Here is a 17,550-nt window from a genome sequence, read left to right on the forward strand (position 1 = left end):
TCTGTAAACCACTACATTTTACTGTAAACCACTCTACATTTTACTGTAAACCACTCTACAGTTTTACTGTAAAACCACTCTACATTTTTTGTAAACCACTCTACAGTTTTACTGTAAACCACTCTACAGTTTTTTGGGTTGAGTGTCGAATGTGTGCATTTTTTTTGCAAAATACCATCTAAAAGTGAATGAGTCATCTTTACTTTATAGAATGCCAGTAGAAAAAAAAAGAAAGTGACAGAATTGCTGCAGTAAAACCTGGATGTTTTGGTGCCTGAGTTCCTCGACCCGCTCACTGTTCTATTCAAAAGGAACTGTGTACAACTGTTTCATTCCAACTCTGTGGTTCGGTCAGATCCGAGCCATGGTAGTCAGGCTGATGCTTTCACACTGTGTAATACAGGTTGTCCTCTACAATTCTGCTCTGAATTTCTCTCAGTTTATTGGGATTGTCAGCAATGCCAATCCTACAATGGCTCTTGGTCTTCACTGAGGAGCTTTCCCCTTCCCCCAGAGGGAGGAAGACGCTGCGTCCTTTAGAGGAACAACATAACAACATATGTATAGCATTGGGACTGGTGGCCTACAGTTACAGTGGGACATAGCAACAGTAATGATAGAAAAAGTCCTTGTGAAATGCATTACTTACCTGTTGGTTTGTTGAAATTAAGGATAATGGAAGCCACGGCTGACTCTTTCACCAGCCTCTCTCAGTGATAGAACATGGTTTATCACATGGTCTATGACGCTGGCTCTTATTTCATCAGTGAAAACAGCTCTTACTCTCCTTTGAACCACCACCACATTCTTACTCCCCCTACTTCTTCCTTCTCCCTTGTTCCTGGTCCAACTATCCTCTGCCTGGTCCAACTACTCCTCTCCTAGTCAACTCTCCTCTCCCTGGTCCAACTATTCTCTGCTGGTCCAACTAATCCTCTCCCTAGTCCAACTACCTCCTCTCCCTGGTCCAACTATTCCTCTGCCTGGTCCAACTCCTCTCCCTGGTCAACTACTCCTCTCCCTGGTCCAACACTCCTCTATCTGGCTCACTCTCCCTGGTCAACTACTCCTCTCCTGGTCCAACTACTCCTCTCCCTGGTCCAACTACTTCTCCCTGGTCCAACTTACTCCTCTCCTGGTCAACTACTCTCTCCCTGGTCCAACTACTCCTCTCCCTGGTCCAACCAACTCCTCTGCCTGGTCCAACTACTCCTCTCCCTGGGTCCAACTACTCTCTCCTGGTCCAACTACTCCTCTGCCTGGTCCAACTAACTCCTCTCCCTAGTCCAACTACTCCTCTCCCTCACATTCTCTCCTGGTCCAACTACTCCTCTCCCTAGTCCAACTACTCCTCTCCCTGGTCCAACTATTCCTCTCCTGGTCCAACTATTCTCTGCCTGGTCAACTACTCCTCTCCCTGGTCCAACCACTCCCTCTGCCTGTCCAACTACTCTCTCCCTGGTCCAACTACTCCTCTCCCTGGTCCAATCCTCCTCTCCCTGGTCCAACTACTTCCTCTCCCTGGTGTCCGAATTCTCTCTCCTGGTCCAACTACTTCCTCTCCCTGGTCCAACTACTCCTCTCCCTGGTCCAACTACTCTCTCTCCTGGTCCAACTACTGTCCTCTCCCTGTCCAACTACTCCTCTCCCTGGTCCAACTACTCCTCTCCCTGGTCCAACCTTTCCTCTTGCCTGGTCCAACTACTCCCTCCCTGTCCACTACTCTCTCCCTGGTCCAACTACTCCTCTCCCTGGTCCAACTACTCCTCTCCCTGGTCCAACTATCCTCTCCTGGTCCAGCTCTCTCCCTGGTCCACTACTCCTCTTTCCTGCGTCCAACTACTCCTCTCCTGCCGTCCAACTACTTCCTCTCCCTGGTCCAACTACTCCTCTCCCTGGTCCAACTACTCCTCTCCCTGGTCCAACTACTCCTCTCCTGGTCAACTACTCCTCTCCCTGGTCCAACTACTCCTCTCCCTGGCTCAACTACTCCTCTCCCTGGTCCAGCTACTCCTCTCCCTGGTCCAACTCCTCCTCTCCCTGGTCCAACTACTCCTCTCCCTGGTCCAACTACTCCTCTCCCTGGTCCAAATACTCTCTCCCTGGTCCAACTACTCCTCTCCCTAGTCACTATCCTCTCCCTGGTCCACCACTCCTCTGCCTGGTCCAACTACTCCTTCCCTGGTCCAACTACTCCTCTCCCTGGTCCAACTACTTCTCTTCCCTGGTCCAACTACTCCTCTGCCTGGTCCAACTACTCCTCTCCCTGTCCAACTATCCTCTCCTGGTCCAACTACTCCTCTCCCTGTCCAACTACTTCTCTCCCTGGTCCACTACTCCTCTCCCTGGTCCAACTACTCCTCTCCCTGTCCAACTACTCCTCTCCCTGGTCCACTATCCTCTCCTGTCCAACTACCTCTCTCCCTGGTCCAACTACTCCTCTCCCTGGTCCAGCTACTCTCTGCCTGGTCCACTATCTTCTCCCTGTCCAACCACTCCTCTCCCTGGTCCAACTACTCCTCTCCCTGGTCCAATACTCCTCTCCCTGGTCCAACTACTCCTCTCCCTGATCCAACTACTCCTCTCCTGGTCCAACTACTCCTCTCCTGTCCAACTACTCCTCTCCCTGATCCAGCTATCCTCTCCTGGTCCACTACTCCTCTCCTGATCCAACCACTCCTCTCCCTGGTCCAACTACTCATCTCCCTGGTCAGCTACTCCTCTCCCTGATCCACACTATCCTCCTCCCTGGTCCAACTACCCCTCTCCTGGTCCAAACTACTCCTCTCCCTGGTCCAACTACTCCTCTCCCTGATCCAGCTACTCCTCTCCCTGGTCCAGCTACTCCTCTCCCTGATCCAACTACTCCTCTCCTGGTCCAACACTCCTCTCCTGGTCCACTACCCTCTCCCTGGTCAACTACCCCTCTCCCTGGTCCAACTAATTCTCTCCCTGGTCCAACTACTCCTCTCCCTGGTCAACTACTCTCTGCCTGGTCCAACTACTCCTCTCCCTGGTCCAGCTACTCCTCTCCCTGGACAGCTACTCCTCTCCTGGTCCAACTATTCCTCTCCCTGGTCCAACTACTCCTCTCCCTGGTCAACTACTCTCTCCCTGGTCCCAACACTCCTCTCCCTGTCCAGCTACTCTCTCCCTGGTCCAGCTACTCCTCTCCCTGTCCACTACTCCTCTCCCTGGTCCAACTATCCTCTCCCTGGTCAACTATCTCTTCCTGGTCAGCTACTCCTCTCCCTGGTCTAACTACTCTCTCCCTGGTCCAACTACTCCTCTCCTTGGTCCAGCTACTCCTCTCCCTGGTCCTACTTCCTCTCCCTGATCCAACCACTCCTCTGCCTGGTCCAACTATCCTCTCCCTGGTCCAGCTACTCCTCTCCCTGGTCCAACTACTCCTCTCACTGGTCCAGCTACTCCTTCTCCTGACCAACCACTCCTCTGCCTGGTCCAACTACTCCTCTCCCTGCGTCACTACCTCTTCCCTGGTCCAACTTCCTCTCTCCTGGTCCAACTACTCCTCTCCCTGGTCCAACTACTCCTCTCCTGGTCCAGCTACTCCTCTCCCTGCCAACTACTCCTCTCCCTGGTCCAACTATTCCTCTTCCTGTCCAACCACTCCTCTGCCTGGTCCAACTACTCCTCTCCCTGGTCCAACTACTCCTCTCCATGGTCCAACTACTCCTCTCCCTGGTCCAGCTTACTCCTCTCCCTGGTCCAACTACTCCTCTGCCTGGTCCGCTATCACTCTCTCCTGTCCAACTACTCCTCTTCCATGGTCCCAACTTCTCCTCTTGCTTGGTCCCTACTACTCCTCTTCCTGGTCCAACCATCCTCTGCCTGGTCCAAACTACTCCTCCTGGCCTGTCCAACTATCCTCTGCCTGGTCCATACTTCTCCCGTGGTCCAACTACTCCTCTCCATGGTCCAATCTCCGTCCTACTTCCTCTCCCTGGTCCAACACTCTCTGCCTGGTCCAACTACTCCTCTGCCTGGTCCTGGTCCAGCTACTCCTCTCCCTGGTCCAACTACTCCTCTCCATGGTCCAACTTCTCCTCTGCTTGGTCCTACTACTCCTCTCCCTGGTCCAACCACTCCTCTGCCTGGTCCAACTACTCCTCTGCCTGGTCCAACTACTCCTCTCCCTTTTCCAGACGTTATTTTATCTCTCTCTGCTCTTCTGTGTTGTTCTGTATCCACATTGAATAAAATCATTTCCAAAGAGTCCCCTTTTAATAACTGTTTATGTCCATGTCATTGAAAGAACTTCAACACCTGGCTATGTCTCCGATTGAGATTGGAATCAAGTAAATCATCAGTTTCTCTTTAGTTTCAATCTGTTCGTTCAAAAATGCTTATCAGCTGTTTCAATATAGCTGTTGAGCTATTATATAGAAGGTTTTCAACATTAGATCTTCATTTCTGGCATGCTGTGTGCAAGCATTTTGTAAATAAGACAAGTGTTTGTAATTAAGACAAGTGTTTGTAAATAAGACAAGTGTTTGTAAATAAGAAAAGAAAGATCCATCATTTTGGTATTGGGAAAGTTTGTCTGTAAAGATAAGTACGCATTTTAAAAACGTGTTAAAACTTCTTATGGCTGCAGGGGCAGTATTGAGTAACTTGGATAAAGGTGCCCATTTCAAACGGCCTCGTACTCAATTCTTGCTCGTACAATATGCATATTATTATTACTATTGGATAGAAAACACTCTCTAGTTTCTAAACCCGTTTGAATTATTTCTCTGAGTGAAACAGAACTCATTCTGCAGCACACTTCCTGTCAGGAAGTGAGATTTCTGAAATCGAGGTCTCTGTTCTAGGGCCTGCCTATAAATGGGCATGATACGTATTAGTATACATGCACGTCATACACCTTCCACTAGATGTCAAGAGGCAGTGAGAGAAGAAATGGGGGATTATCTTGGTTTGAGGTGGAATAAATCCTCTTGGAATGACGTGAGACCCATTTCCTGTTTTCTGGAAAGCGCGAGGAGGGACCTGGAATTGCCTTCTGGAAAGCTGTCGTTATAGGCGACTACTATCTCCGGCTTTGATTTTATTTGATACATGTTACAATATCATCGTAAAGTATGTTTTTTCAATATAGTTTTATTAGATTATTGAAATTTATTRGGGACGTTAGGCGTGTTGCGTTYTGTGACTTTGTTCAGGAAGGAGAGCTTCGCGCCACTTGGCCAGTGTGCTTGCTAATTCAAGAGGGAAAAACGACGTTCTAAATCCAAACAACGACTGTTCTGGACAAAGGACCCCTTGTACAACATTCTGATGGAAGATCACCAAAAGTAGTACCCATTTTATGATGCTATTTCATATATCTGTCGAACTGTGCTATCGCTACCGTTTGCCTTGAATCAATGCTGTTGTGTGTTAGCTATTGTAGTAAGCTAATATAACGCTATATTGTGTTTTCGCTGTAAAACACTTAAAAAATCGGAAATATTGGCTGTATTCACAAGATCTTTGTCTTTCATTTGCTATACACCATGTATTTTTCAGAAATGTTTTATGATGAGTATTTAGGTATTTGACGTTGGTGTCTGTAATTACTCTGGCTGCTTCGGTGCTATTTCTGACGGTAGCTGTGATGGTAGCATCAATGTAACAACTGGATTTATAGCTCAAATATGCACATTTTTGAACAAAAAATATATTTATTGTGTAACAGTTATAGGACTGTCATCTGATGAAGTTGTTTCTTGGTTAGTTTGGGTTGGATCTTGGTTAGTTGGTTGGCTTTGTGCATGCTACCTGTGCTGTGAAAAATGTCTGTCTTTTTTGTATTTGGTGGTGAGCTAACATAAATATACGTGGTGTTTTTCGCTGTAAAACATTTTAAAAATCGGACATGTTGACTGGATTCACAAGATGTTTATCTTTCAAATGCTGTTTGGACTTGTTAATGTGTGAAAGTTAAATATTTCTAAAAAATTATATTTTGAATTTCGCGCCCTGCACTTGAGCTGGCTGTTGTCATAAGGTGTACCGGTCTCGGGCTTGCAGCCTGAAGAAGTTTTTAATTAACTGCATATTCTGTGAAAACAACATGTGTGTTGATGGTCAAAACAAAGACGGATGTGGTGCTAATTGTGTTTAGAGTTTGAAAATGTGACGACAGATTGGACAAAACGATATTAGCGATTGTAAAAAATAAAATAAAAAAACGTGTAATATTTTTCTGAGATTTTCTATCTGTTTCAATCTGGTTACTGCAGAAATGGTGTGTGTGTGTGTGGTGTGTGTGTGTAGGTGTGTGTGTGTGTGTGTGTGTGGTGTGTGTGTGTGTGTGTTGGTGTGTGTGTGTGTGTGTGTGTGTTGTGTGTGTGTGTGTGTGTGTGTGTGTGTGTGTTGTGTGTGGTGTGTGTGTGTGTTGTGTGGAGTGTGTGGAGGTGTGTGGAGGTGTGTGTGTGTGCGTGCGTGCGTGCGTGCCGTGCGTGGTGTGTGTGTGTGTGTGTGTGTGTGTGTGGTGCTGTGTGTGTGTGTGTGTGTGTGTGTGTGTGTGTGTTGTGTGTGTGTGTGTGTGTGTGTGTGTGTGTGTGTGTGTGTGTTGTGGTGGTTGTGTGTGTGTGTGTGTGTGTGTGTGTGTGTGTGTGTGTGCGTGCGTTCAATCCCACAGGTGGGGTGGTAAAGGAAGATGAACAACAGAACACTGAATCTTTTAATAGAACGTGCCTATAGACTCCATGGCAACGAGGAAAAGAATGTCACTTCAACTTTTAATTGAAGCTTCCAGTTTAATTGTCATCATGTAATACATACCTTGGAAGGTTACTCGCTCGACATCAAAAAACAGCCTTAGAAACAGCAAGAACGTTCAAACATATATTTCATATTCATTAACCATCTTCTACATGATCAATGTATATATCAATAACATATCTACATGATAATGTATATATATTAATATTATATTCTACATGATAATGTATATACTATTAAATTATTATATTACCAATGATAGTGTATAAATATACAATAACCATTATCTACATGCATATGGTAATATAATATACAATAACCATTATTACATGATGTATATAATATACATAACATTATCTACATGATAATGTATACTATTCGATAACAATGTTTACATGATATTATATCTATTAAATTATTATATTCTACATGATAATGTTGTATAATATACAATAACCATCTTGTACATGATAATGTATATACTATACAATAACCATATTCTACATGATATGTATACTACTATTCATAACTATATTCTACATGATCATGTATATACTACACAATAACCCTCTTCTACATGATAATGTATATACTATACAATAACCATATTCTAACATGATAATGCATATAATATTCATAACTATATTCTACATGATAATGTATTATACTACACAATAACCTCTTCTATCATGATAATGTATATCTATACAATAACCATATTCTACATGATAATGCATATATATTCATAACTATATTCTACATGATCATGTATATACTACACAATAACCTCTTCTACATGATAATGTATATACTATACAATAACCATATTCTAACATGATAATGCATATAATATTCATAACTATATTCTACTGATAATGTTTATACTAAACAATAACCTCTATACATGATAATGTATATACTTACAATAACCATATTTACATGATATGCATATAATATTCATACCTATATTCTACATGATAATGTATATACTACACAATAACCTCTTCTCATGATAATGTACAGTGGGAGAAAGTATTTGATACACTGCGATTTTTGCAGATTTTCTACTTACAAAGCATGTAGAGGTCTGTAATTTTTTATCATAGGTACACTTCAACTGTGAGAGACGGAACTAAAACAAAAATCCCGAAAATCACATTGTATGATTTTTAGTAATTAATTAGCATTTTTTGCATGACTAAGTATTTGATACATCAGAAAGCAGAACTTAATATTTGGTACAGAATCCTTTGTTTGCAATTACAGAGATCATACGTTTCCTGTAGTTCTTGACCAGGTTTGCACACACTGCAGCAGGGATTTTGGCCCACTCCTCCATACAGACCTTCTCCAGATCCTTCAGGTTTCGGGGCTGTCGCTGGCAATACGGACTTTCAGCTCCTCCAAAGATTTTTCTATGGGTTCAGGTCTGGAGACTGGCTAGGCCACTCCAGGACCTTGAGATACTTTTACGGAGCACTCTTAGTTGCCTGGCTGTGTGTTTCGGGTCGTTGTCATGCTGGAAAGACCCAGCCACGACCCATCATCAATGCTCTTACTGAGGGAAGGAGGTTGTGGCTAAGATTCGCAATACATGGCCCCATCCATCTCCCCTCAATACGGTGCAGTCGTCCTGTCCCTTTGCAGAAAAGCATCCCAAAGAATGATGTTTCACCTCATGCTTCACGGTTGGGATGGTGTTCTTGGGTTGTACTCATCTTCTTCTTCCTCCAAACACGGCGAGTGGAGTTTAGACCAAAAAGCTCTATTTTGAATCATCAGCCACATGACCTTCTCCCATTTCCTCTGGATCATCCAGATGGTCATTGGCAAACTTCATACGGCTGGACATGCGCCTGCTTGAGCAGGGGACCTTGTGTGGCTGCAGGATTTTAATCCATGACGGCGTAGTGTGTTACTAATGGTTTTCTTTGAGACTGTGGTCCAGCTCTCTTCAGGTCATTGACCAGGTCCTGCCGTGTAGTTCTGGCTGATCCCTACCTTCTCATGATCATTGATGCCCACGAGGTGAGATCTTGCATGGAGCCCCAGACCGAGGGTGATTGACCATCATCTTGAACTTCTTATATTTTCTTATATTTTCTAATAATTGCGCCAACAGTTGTGCCTTCTCACCAAGCTGCTTGCTATTGTTGTAGCCCATCCCGCCTTGTGCAGGTACAATTTTATCCTGATGTCCTTACACAGCTCTCTGGTCTTGGCCATTGTGGAGAGTTGGAGTCTGTTTGATTGAGTGTGTGGAAGGTGTCTTTTATACAGTAACGAGTTCAAACAGGTGCAGTTAATACAGGTAATGAGTGGAGAACAGGAGGGCTTCTTAAGAAAACTAACAGGTCTGTGAGAGCCGGAATTCTTACTGGTTGGTAGGTGATCAAATACTTATGTCATGCAATAAAATGCAAATGAATTACTTAAAAATCATACATTGTGATTTTTGGATTTTTGTTTTAGATTCCGTCTCTCACAGTTGAAGTGTACCTATGATAAAAATTACAGACCTCTACATGCTTTGTAAGTAGGAACTTGCAAAATCGGCAGTGTATCAAATACTTGTTCTCCCACTGTATATACTATACAATAACCATCTTCTACATGATAATGTATATACTATACAATAACCATTATCACAGATAATGTATATACTATACCAGAACCATTATCACATGATAATGTATTTCACTCTGATATGCTGATTGAGAACATGACATCTGACCAATATAATTTTCTTTTAGTTTGTTTTGGCCGATACACCTCAAAAGAGTAGTCCTTTAGCAGACCCTCTTATCCAGAGGGACTTACAGTATGATAAACAAATCATGTATTTTCATACTTTTTTAACGTATTGTTCCTCCGTGGAAGTTGAACCAACAACCCTGCCTTTGCAGGGGCTCTACCGTCTAAGCCACGTCCAGGTTAAAAGGAAACTTTTAAAAACTGTGCAACATGGAGGACCCCCCCCCGCCCCGCCCAACTGAACTTGTTATGTCATATGTTGCTCTGGATAAGAGCGTCTGCTAAATGACTTAAATGTAAATGTAAATGTTATAAAGAGAGTTGTTAAACTCCTCTCTCCAACTGTGGGACTCAAATGCTTCTTTTCAAACAAATCAATTACCAGTTCAGCGTCAGAGGAGGAGGGAAGCAATTGTGATTGAAGTGTTTTAATGAAAGTGTTAGCTATACATCTGTGCTAGATTTAGTTTTTATCCGTGTTGCTATTTAATTAACACTCAAATATCATTGTCACGTACAGTCGCTGGAGACACAGTGCAGCACAGCATGGTGTAATTATACACTGAGGCCTAGCTGTGTGTTCTACTGTACATTGTGTGTGTGTGTGTGTGTGTGTGTGTGTGTGTGTGTGTGTGTGTGTGTGTGTGTGTGTGTGTGTGTGTGTGTGTGTGTGTGTGTGTGTGTGTGTGTGTGTGTGTGTGTGTGTGTGTGTGTTGTGTGTGTGTGTGTGTGTGTGTGTGTGTGTGTGTGTGTGTGTGTGTGTGTGTGTGTGTGTGTGTGTGTCAGTGCTTTACTTGGACAGATATAGAAGCTTTTACTCATTTTGGGTGCCGGTAAAATGTACATTTAGGTGCAGGAACTCTGCAATACTTTTGAGCTAATATTCTAGAAGAGGTGTACGAATTCAAGAAGTAGAAACTTTGAGGTGCTGGTACTCAGTTCCCAGTCAGCTCTTGCCCATGTCAAGCACTGTACAGTACGGTAAACTTTACCCAGAAATACATTTCGAAATGTATGATTATTTATTTATTTATTTAACCTTTATTTTATAGAAAAGTTATATTTAAATCCAATTCATTGTTATTGTTATTATTATTATTATTGGTATTTTTTTTTTTTATGTACTTTGAAACGATCCAACGAGACCGGGCCAACTTAGGTAGTACAGAAAAGCTATGAAGTAGAGTTTATGAGAATCTACACAACATGCCTTTGTGTCTAGTTTAACTGTACTGAATGTCACCTGAACCAGGAAATTAGTCTAAAAAAATTATGATTTGAGTGCTTTTACACAATGTACTGTAAAACTCCCAACAATAATGAGACACTTCAGAAAAAGTCTTCAAAGGTTTTAATAAATATATACAATGCATGTAAATTAAATGTTATGTACTATGGGAAACAACCCAACAAGACCAAGTGATATATACAGTACCAGTCAAAAGTTTGGACACACCTACTCATTCCAGTAGTTTTTCTTTCTTTTTAATATTTTCTACATTGTAGAATACTTGTTAAGTCATCAAAACTATGAAATAACACATATGGAATCATGCAGTAACCAAAAAAAGTGTTAACTTCTCTAGGGTAGGGGGCAGCATTTTCACGTTTGGATTAAAAACATACCCAAATTCAACTGCCAGTTACTCATCGCCAGGAGATAAGATATGCATAGTATTAGTAGATTTGGATGGAAAACACTCTGAAGTTTCTAAAACTGTTTGAATCATGTATGTGGGTAAAACAGAACTTATTTAGCAGGCGAAACCCCGAGGACAAACCATTCAGATTTTTTTTTTTTGAGGTCACTGTCTTTTCAATGGTTTTTCATTGGGACACCAGATTTCTAAGCAACTTGCTTGTAGTTCCTACGGCTTACACTGGATGTCAACAGTCGTGAGAAATAGGTTGAGGTTATTCCTTTGTGTAATGAAGAAATACGGCCATCTTGAAGTCGAGGCACTCCTGGTGTCCTAGACATGCGTTTCAATCAAACAGAAGGCATGCTACATTTCGTTTTAATCCTGTATTGAACACATATCACCCCGTCTTCAATTTTATCGATTATTACTGTTAAAAAATACCTAAAGTTGTATTACATAAGTAGTTTGACATTTTTTGGCAAATTTTAAAGGTAACCTTTGATATATTTTGTCGTCATGTTTGAGCAAGTTGGAACCAGTGTTTTTCTGGATCAAACGCGCCAAATAAATGGACATTTTGGACATATATCGACGGAATTAATCGAACAAAAGGACCATTTGTGATGTTTATGGGACATATTGGAGTGCCAACAGAAGAAGCTCGTCAAAGGTAAGGCATGAATTATATCTTTATTTCTGCGTTTTGTGTCGCGCCTGGAGGGTTGAAATATGATGGTCTGTGTTTGCTTGGGTGCTATGCTCAGATAATAGCATTGTTTGCTTTCGCTGTAAAGCATATTTGAAATCTGACACGTCGGCTGGATTCACAACAAGTGTAGCTTTAATTTGATATATTGAATGTGTGATATCATGAAAGTTGACCTTTTATAGTAATTTATTTGAATTTGGAGCTCTGCATTTTCACTGGATGTTGGCCAGGTGGGACGCTACCGCCCCACATATCCCAGAGAGGGTAACTTCTCTAGGGTAGGGGGCAGCTTTCGGAATTTTGGATGAAATGCATGCCCAAATTAAACTGCCTGTTTCTCGGGCCCAGAAGATATGATATGCATATAACTGGTAGATTTGGATAGAAAACACTCTACAGTTTCCAAAACTGTTAAAATAGTGTCTGTGAGTTTAACAGAACTGATTTGGCAGGCAAAAACCTGAGAAAAATCCATTCAGGAAGTTTTTTTTTTTTTTGGTTTGTAGTTTTCTATTCAATGCCATTACAGTATCCCTTGACTTAGGACTCAACTTGCAGTTTCTATGCCTTCCACTAGATGTCAACAGTCTTTATAAAGTGTTTCAGTCTTGTATTCTGAAAAATGAGGACGTAAGAGTAGTCTGAATGAGTGGACCCTAAAGTTTCACGGAGCTTTTTCTTGCGCACAACCGAGAGAGTGCGTTTCTTGTTTACATTTTATATTGACGACGTTATTGTCCGGTTGAAATAGTATCGATTATTTAGGCTAAAAACAACCTGAGGTTTGAATATAAACATCGTTTCACATGTTTCTATGAACTTTATGGATACAATTTGGATTTTTTTGTCTTCCTGTTTTGACTGCGTTTGAGCCTGTGGATGACTGAAGAAAACGCGCGAACAAAACTGAGGTTTTTGGGTATAAAGAGACTTTAACCTTGTTTTACTCCTTTAGATAGTTTAAAACTTTCTGAGATGTAGCCATTATTTACCATTTTACACCTAGGGTTACTATACATAACTTTAACCCATTTTATAAGAGATTCTATAAAATTGAAATATTCCAGGTATTTATATATAAATTCCAGTCGTACTTTCTCAAAAGCCTTCTCAAAGTCAGCTATGAATAGCAGACCTGGTTTCCCCGATATTTCATAGTGTTTTATTGTTTCCAGTACTTGTCTTATATTATCTCCAATGTATCATCCATGTCAAAAAAAAACTGTCTGATTAGGATGAATAATATCTGACAATACTTTTTTAATTCTATGCGCCAAGCATTTTGCATAACAACACTGAAGTGTAAGAGGTCTCCAATTTTTTAAATAGACTGGATCATTATATATACACCACTTGGGTCCTGTTTCAGTAATAATGATATCAGACCTTCTTGTTGCGTGTCTGATAATCTACCATTTATATACAAGTGGTTAAAACATGCTAATAATGGTCCTCTGAGTATATCAAAAAAAAGTTTGGTATACCTCCACTGGTATGCCATCCAGCCCTGGAGTTTTCCCAGCCTTAAAGGCTTTAATTGCATCAAGAAGTTCCTCCTCTGTAATTTGGCCTTTACATGAGTCTTTCTGTGCAGATGTTATTTTTACATTATTATTAGGACAAAAATCCATACCTGTAGTTTCAGTTAGTGGAGATGGAGGAGCCTGAAACGAAAACATATTCTTAAAGTACTTTACTTCCTCTTTCAAAATATCATTCGGTGAATCATGCGTGACTCCATCATTTGTAACAAGTTTCAATACATGTTTTTGGTAGCATTTTGTCATGGAAAATTGCAGGATTATGTTATAATGCTTGTAAGATTGTTATGTTATAATGCTTGTATTACATTATAATAGTTGTTACATTCGACAGAATAGAGTATTGTGTGTGTGTTCCACTGAGAATGAGGCCTCTATGAGATAGCACTGACAGAGGAGATTTACGATGTCTTTGGGTGATAAAACCTAAAGAGCATTCCAGATAACATGAGCTAATGGTTCTGTTCTATGCCGTACCAGGGAGAGACGAACTGTTTGGAGTAGGAGGGCCAGACACTGGTCTTTACAATGAGAACTGTTGACACAGCAGTAACTGTCTGCTATGTTTTATAGATATCTTTCATACAAATCTTAACCTTTGTGAACTGTTCCTACGATCTGTGGTTCGTCATGTAAGTTGAGAGGAGTGTATCTTGGCTATAAAAGATCTTTGTACTTTTCTGTTGGTACTTTCAATGGTTCATTAAGCTCTTATTATTATTAATGATGAAGTTTAAGTATAACTCTGACTGGTGTGTAGTTTGTAACTCTCCTCATTTGGTAAAGCAGAAAAATGCCACCACAATTTCTATATTGAAGATTTTTCCCCATATTCCATCCAGTTTGCTTTATTTTTAATAATATATTACACTGGATCTTTCTTGAATAAGTTCCTCCATTTCTTTTTGTTTTTCCTCTAACTTACTCTGTGCCTCTATGGTACAGTTTTTATTGCTATCTAACTGTACTGTTAGTCCTTCCATTTCCTTTGTTAATATGGACTCTTTTTATCTAAATTTCTTTTGTTTTATTGATGAGTACTGAATTGCATGGCCTCTAAAGGCACATTTAAGAGTGTCTCTGTAACGAACGTCGTCGGGAGAAGGAGAAGAGGACCAAGGTGCAGCGTGGTAAGTATTCATAATACGATATTTTAATAAATATGAACACTCTAACAAAACACCAACACGACAAACGAACAGTTCTGTAAGGTGACGAAAAAACACTAAACAGAAAATAATCACCCACAACTCAAAGTGGGAAAACAGGCTACCTAAATATGGTTCTCAATCAGAGACAACGATAGACAGCTGCCTCTGATTGAGAACCACACACGGCCAAACACAAAGAAATAGACAACATAGAACACCAGACATAGAATGCCCACCCCAACTCACACCCTGACCAACCAAAATAGAGACATAAAAAGGATCTCTAAGGTCAGGGCGTGACAGTCTCACACAATAAGGGGATCTGCTGTACCTATGTTATGTCTGAAAAAGTCAGTTGTAAATTCTTCTGTCCTAGTTCTAAACAATTTATCATCTAGTAGGCTTTGATTAAATATCCAATATCCTCGCCCACGTGGAAATTCTGTAAGAGTAATATATATGCCAATTATGTGATGATCCGACCGCGTTCTGTCCCCTATCAACACTTTTTAAGCTGGTGGTGCCAGAGAGAATGGCATAAGAAAGTAGTCAAGAAAACTAGCTTGATTAACCCTCCGCCATGTATATCTCACTAGATCAGGGTATTTAAGCCTCTATATATATCCCCTAATTCCAATATATCCATGACATTCATGATTTCCTTAAGTGCCTGAGGGTGATAGTTTGTAGTGTGATTTCCTTTCCGGTCCATAGAGGTATTTAAGACCGTATTAAAATCTCCCACCATAATAATAGAGTCTAGTGTTGCTTGTAGAGTTGATAAATTCTTATATATATTTTTAAAGAAGCTTGGATCATCATAATTTGGAAAGTATAGATTAATAAGCCATATCTGTTTATTGTCCAATAACATATTTAAAATAATCCATCTACCTTGATGATCTGTTTGGACAATTTGCATATTTGGATCAAAATTACTGTTCATTTAAAAAATCTCCCCTTTTGAATTTCTTTGCCCATGGGAGAAATATATCTCGACCCCCCAGTTCTTTTTCCACAACACTACATCTAAAACTGTTGAATGGGTTTCCTGTAAACAATAGATATTATATTCCTTCTCTTTTAGCCAGGTAAATACTGATTATCTTTTCTTATTATCTGCTAAGCCATTACAATTGTAACTGGCTATACTTATTTCACCACTAACCATAATGAGACACAACTTTCAATTCTATTAATACTTTAATTTTAAGTTTAATGTAAACGTACCATTAAAAAGTAACATGATGATTGAGTGTCTATATAGCTGTACCATGATATTTGCATTGCTACTAAGTAAACCTCCAATTGGTCCCCGCTATTCCACCCTCTAAAAGCCCTCCTCATCCCCAGTTGGGTTGTCATCCCAATGGCCGGCAGACCACCCCCGACCCGGCAGACCACCCCCGACCCGGCAGACCACCCCCGACCCGGCAGACCACCCCCGACACCCCGTAGCCCTGAACAGACCGGGATCCATCCTTCGAAAAGACAGTGCAATTTACAGAACAGAAGTAGATCAACCACCAAATGCATTTCCATCGCCCTCACCTTGATTTGTATTATATATAGCCATCAAAAAATATATATATATGTTTTAAAAAACCTGTTTCTTATTTTCCATAATTAGCTATTCATTTTTGTAGTAATGTAGGCAATTTATGCAAAGGATTTGACCTCTCACTAGTCTCGCCATTACCAAAATTACTTTAATACAAGCAATTACTATAATAGCAAACAATTATTGTGAATCATCCTATATTGTCCCTAAAATCTTTTACTCCTTCGCAACAGTTGTGGGATACACACACATACACCCACACACTCATACACACTCAACCCCTTTCCCCCCACACAACCATAGGCTCACATTCTCAACAGTTACACCGTCCGAGATCCCAACTCAAGGAAGGTCTTGATTTACGAATGCACTTACAGTTGCAGCTGCAAAGACTGTGCAAATTTTTGGGGGGCAGAAATGGAGAGATTTTACTAACAATTGTTACGTCCTAGATGATGGAGGTCAAACCTTTTCCCTGAAACACCCACAACACGGTCCCCCGTACTGACCACATATTCAAGCATCTCCATGCAGTTAGACTTTTGATTTTGTGCCATCAGGGCAACAATAATATACTAGGAATACTTCTTAGATCGATGACTCTGGACACGTTAGTAGGTTTTAGTAGTTAATTGTATCCTAGAAAAACATTACAGGAATGCACCAGTTGTCTGATGGTTATATATACGGATAGCGTATACGTATAGGGCAAACTCCATATTGAGTCAATACTGCCCTCTATTGGTAAACATAATTCTTAACATAAATATGCTGTGTTACTACATGGACATTACTTGATCATGAAGCATGTTGTTAGTTAGCTAGCTAGCTAGCAGGAGTTAGCTGTGTATTGTCAGCTAATGTAATGTGTAGAGACAAGAAAATAAACCTTTTTAATAATAATTAATTATTACGTTATTCTTCTAATATGGTGTGATTGCGTTATTCAGTAGCGTAACGTGTTTCAGAAATAAAGTTGCTCGCGTTGCTAAAATAGTGTATGCTTACTGGCTATTGGCTACTGCGATATTCACACTCAAAGTGAGTTACGGATCAAGAATGTCGAGTTTCCAGCCGCAGCGAAAAGATAATGCAAGGATGTCACGTGAATTGAAACGCTTTTTACGTTATTTAAATTTGAATTTTGTTCCGATGCCTCTCTTCCAATTTTTCGTCAATCTGAATAAGCTCTAGGAGTTGTAAATCATTTGAAAATCACTCAGCTCTGTTTACATGTGGCTCCATGCAACAACAAAACATGTCAGATTCAAACTGTCAGAGCTGACTAAAGAGATAATTGGGTGTTACACACGCACACACCCCACTGCCCAAAGCGTCCAGGTCAGCACCCACCACCCAACACCCCAGGACACACCCCCAGGTCAGCACCCACCACCCAACACCCCAGGACACACCCCCAGGTCAGCACCCACCACCCACCACCCCAGGACACACCCCC

At 41.1% G+C, this 17,550-nt stretch overlaps 1 protein-coding gene across 1 annotated transcript in view; it reads left to right on the forward strand.

The window, feature by feature from the left end:
* Positions 1-17,550, forward strand: part of LOC139026149 (uncharacterized protein DKFZp434B061-like) — a gene marked incomplete at its 5' end in the record, with an annotated part of 24,825 nt that overhangs the window by 5,842 nt on the left and 1,433 nt on the right. The gene's annotated exons all lie outside the window — the stretch shown is intronic.

The sequence above is a fragment of the Salvelinus sp. IW2-2015 genome, unplaced genomic scaffold, assembly GCF_002910315.2.
Source record: "Salvelinus sp. IW2-2015 unplaced genomic scaffold, ASM291031v2 Un_scaffold4004, whole genome shotgun sequence".
In the NCBI taxonomy this organism is placed as follows: Eukaryota; Metazoa; Chordata; class Actinopteri; order Salmoniformes; family Salmonidae; genus Salvelinus; species Salvelinus sp. IW2-2015.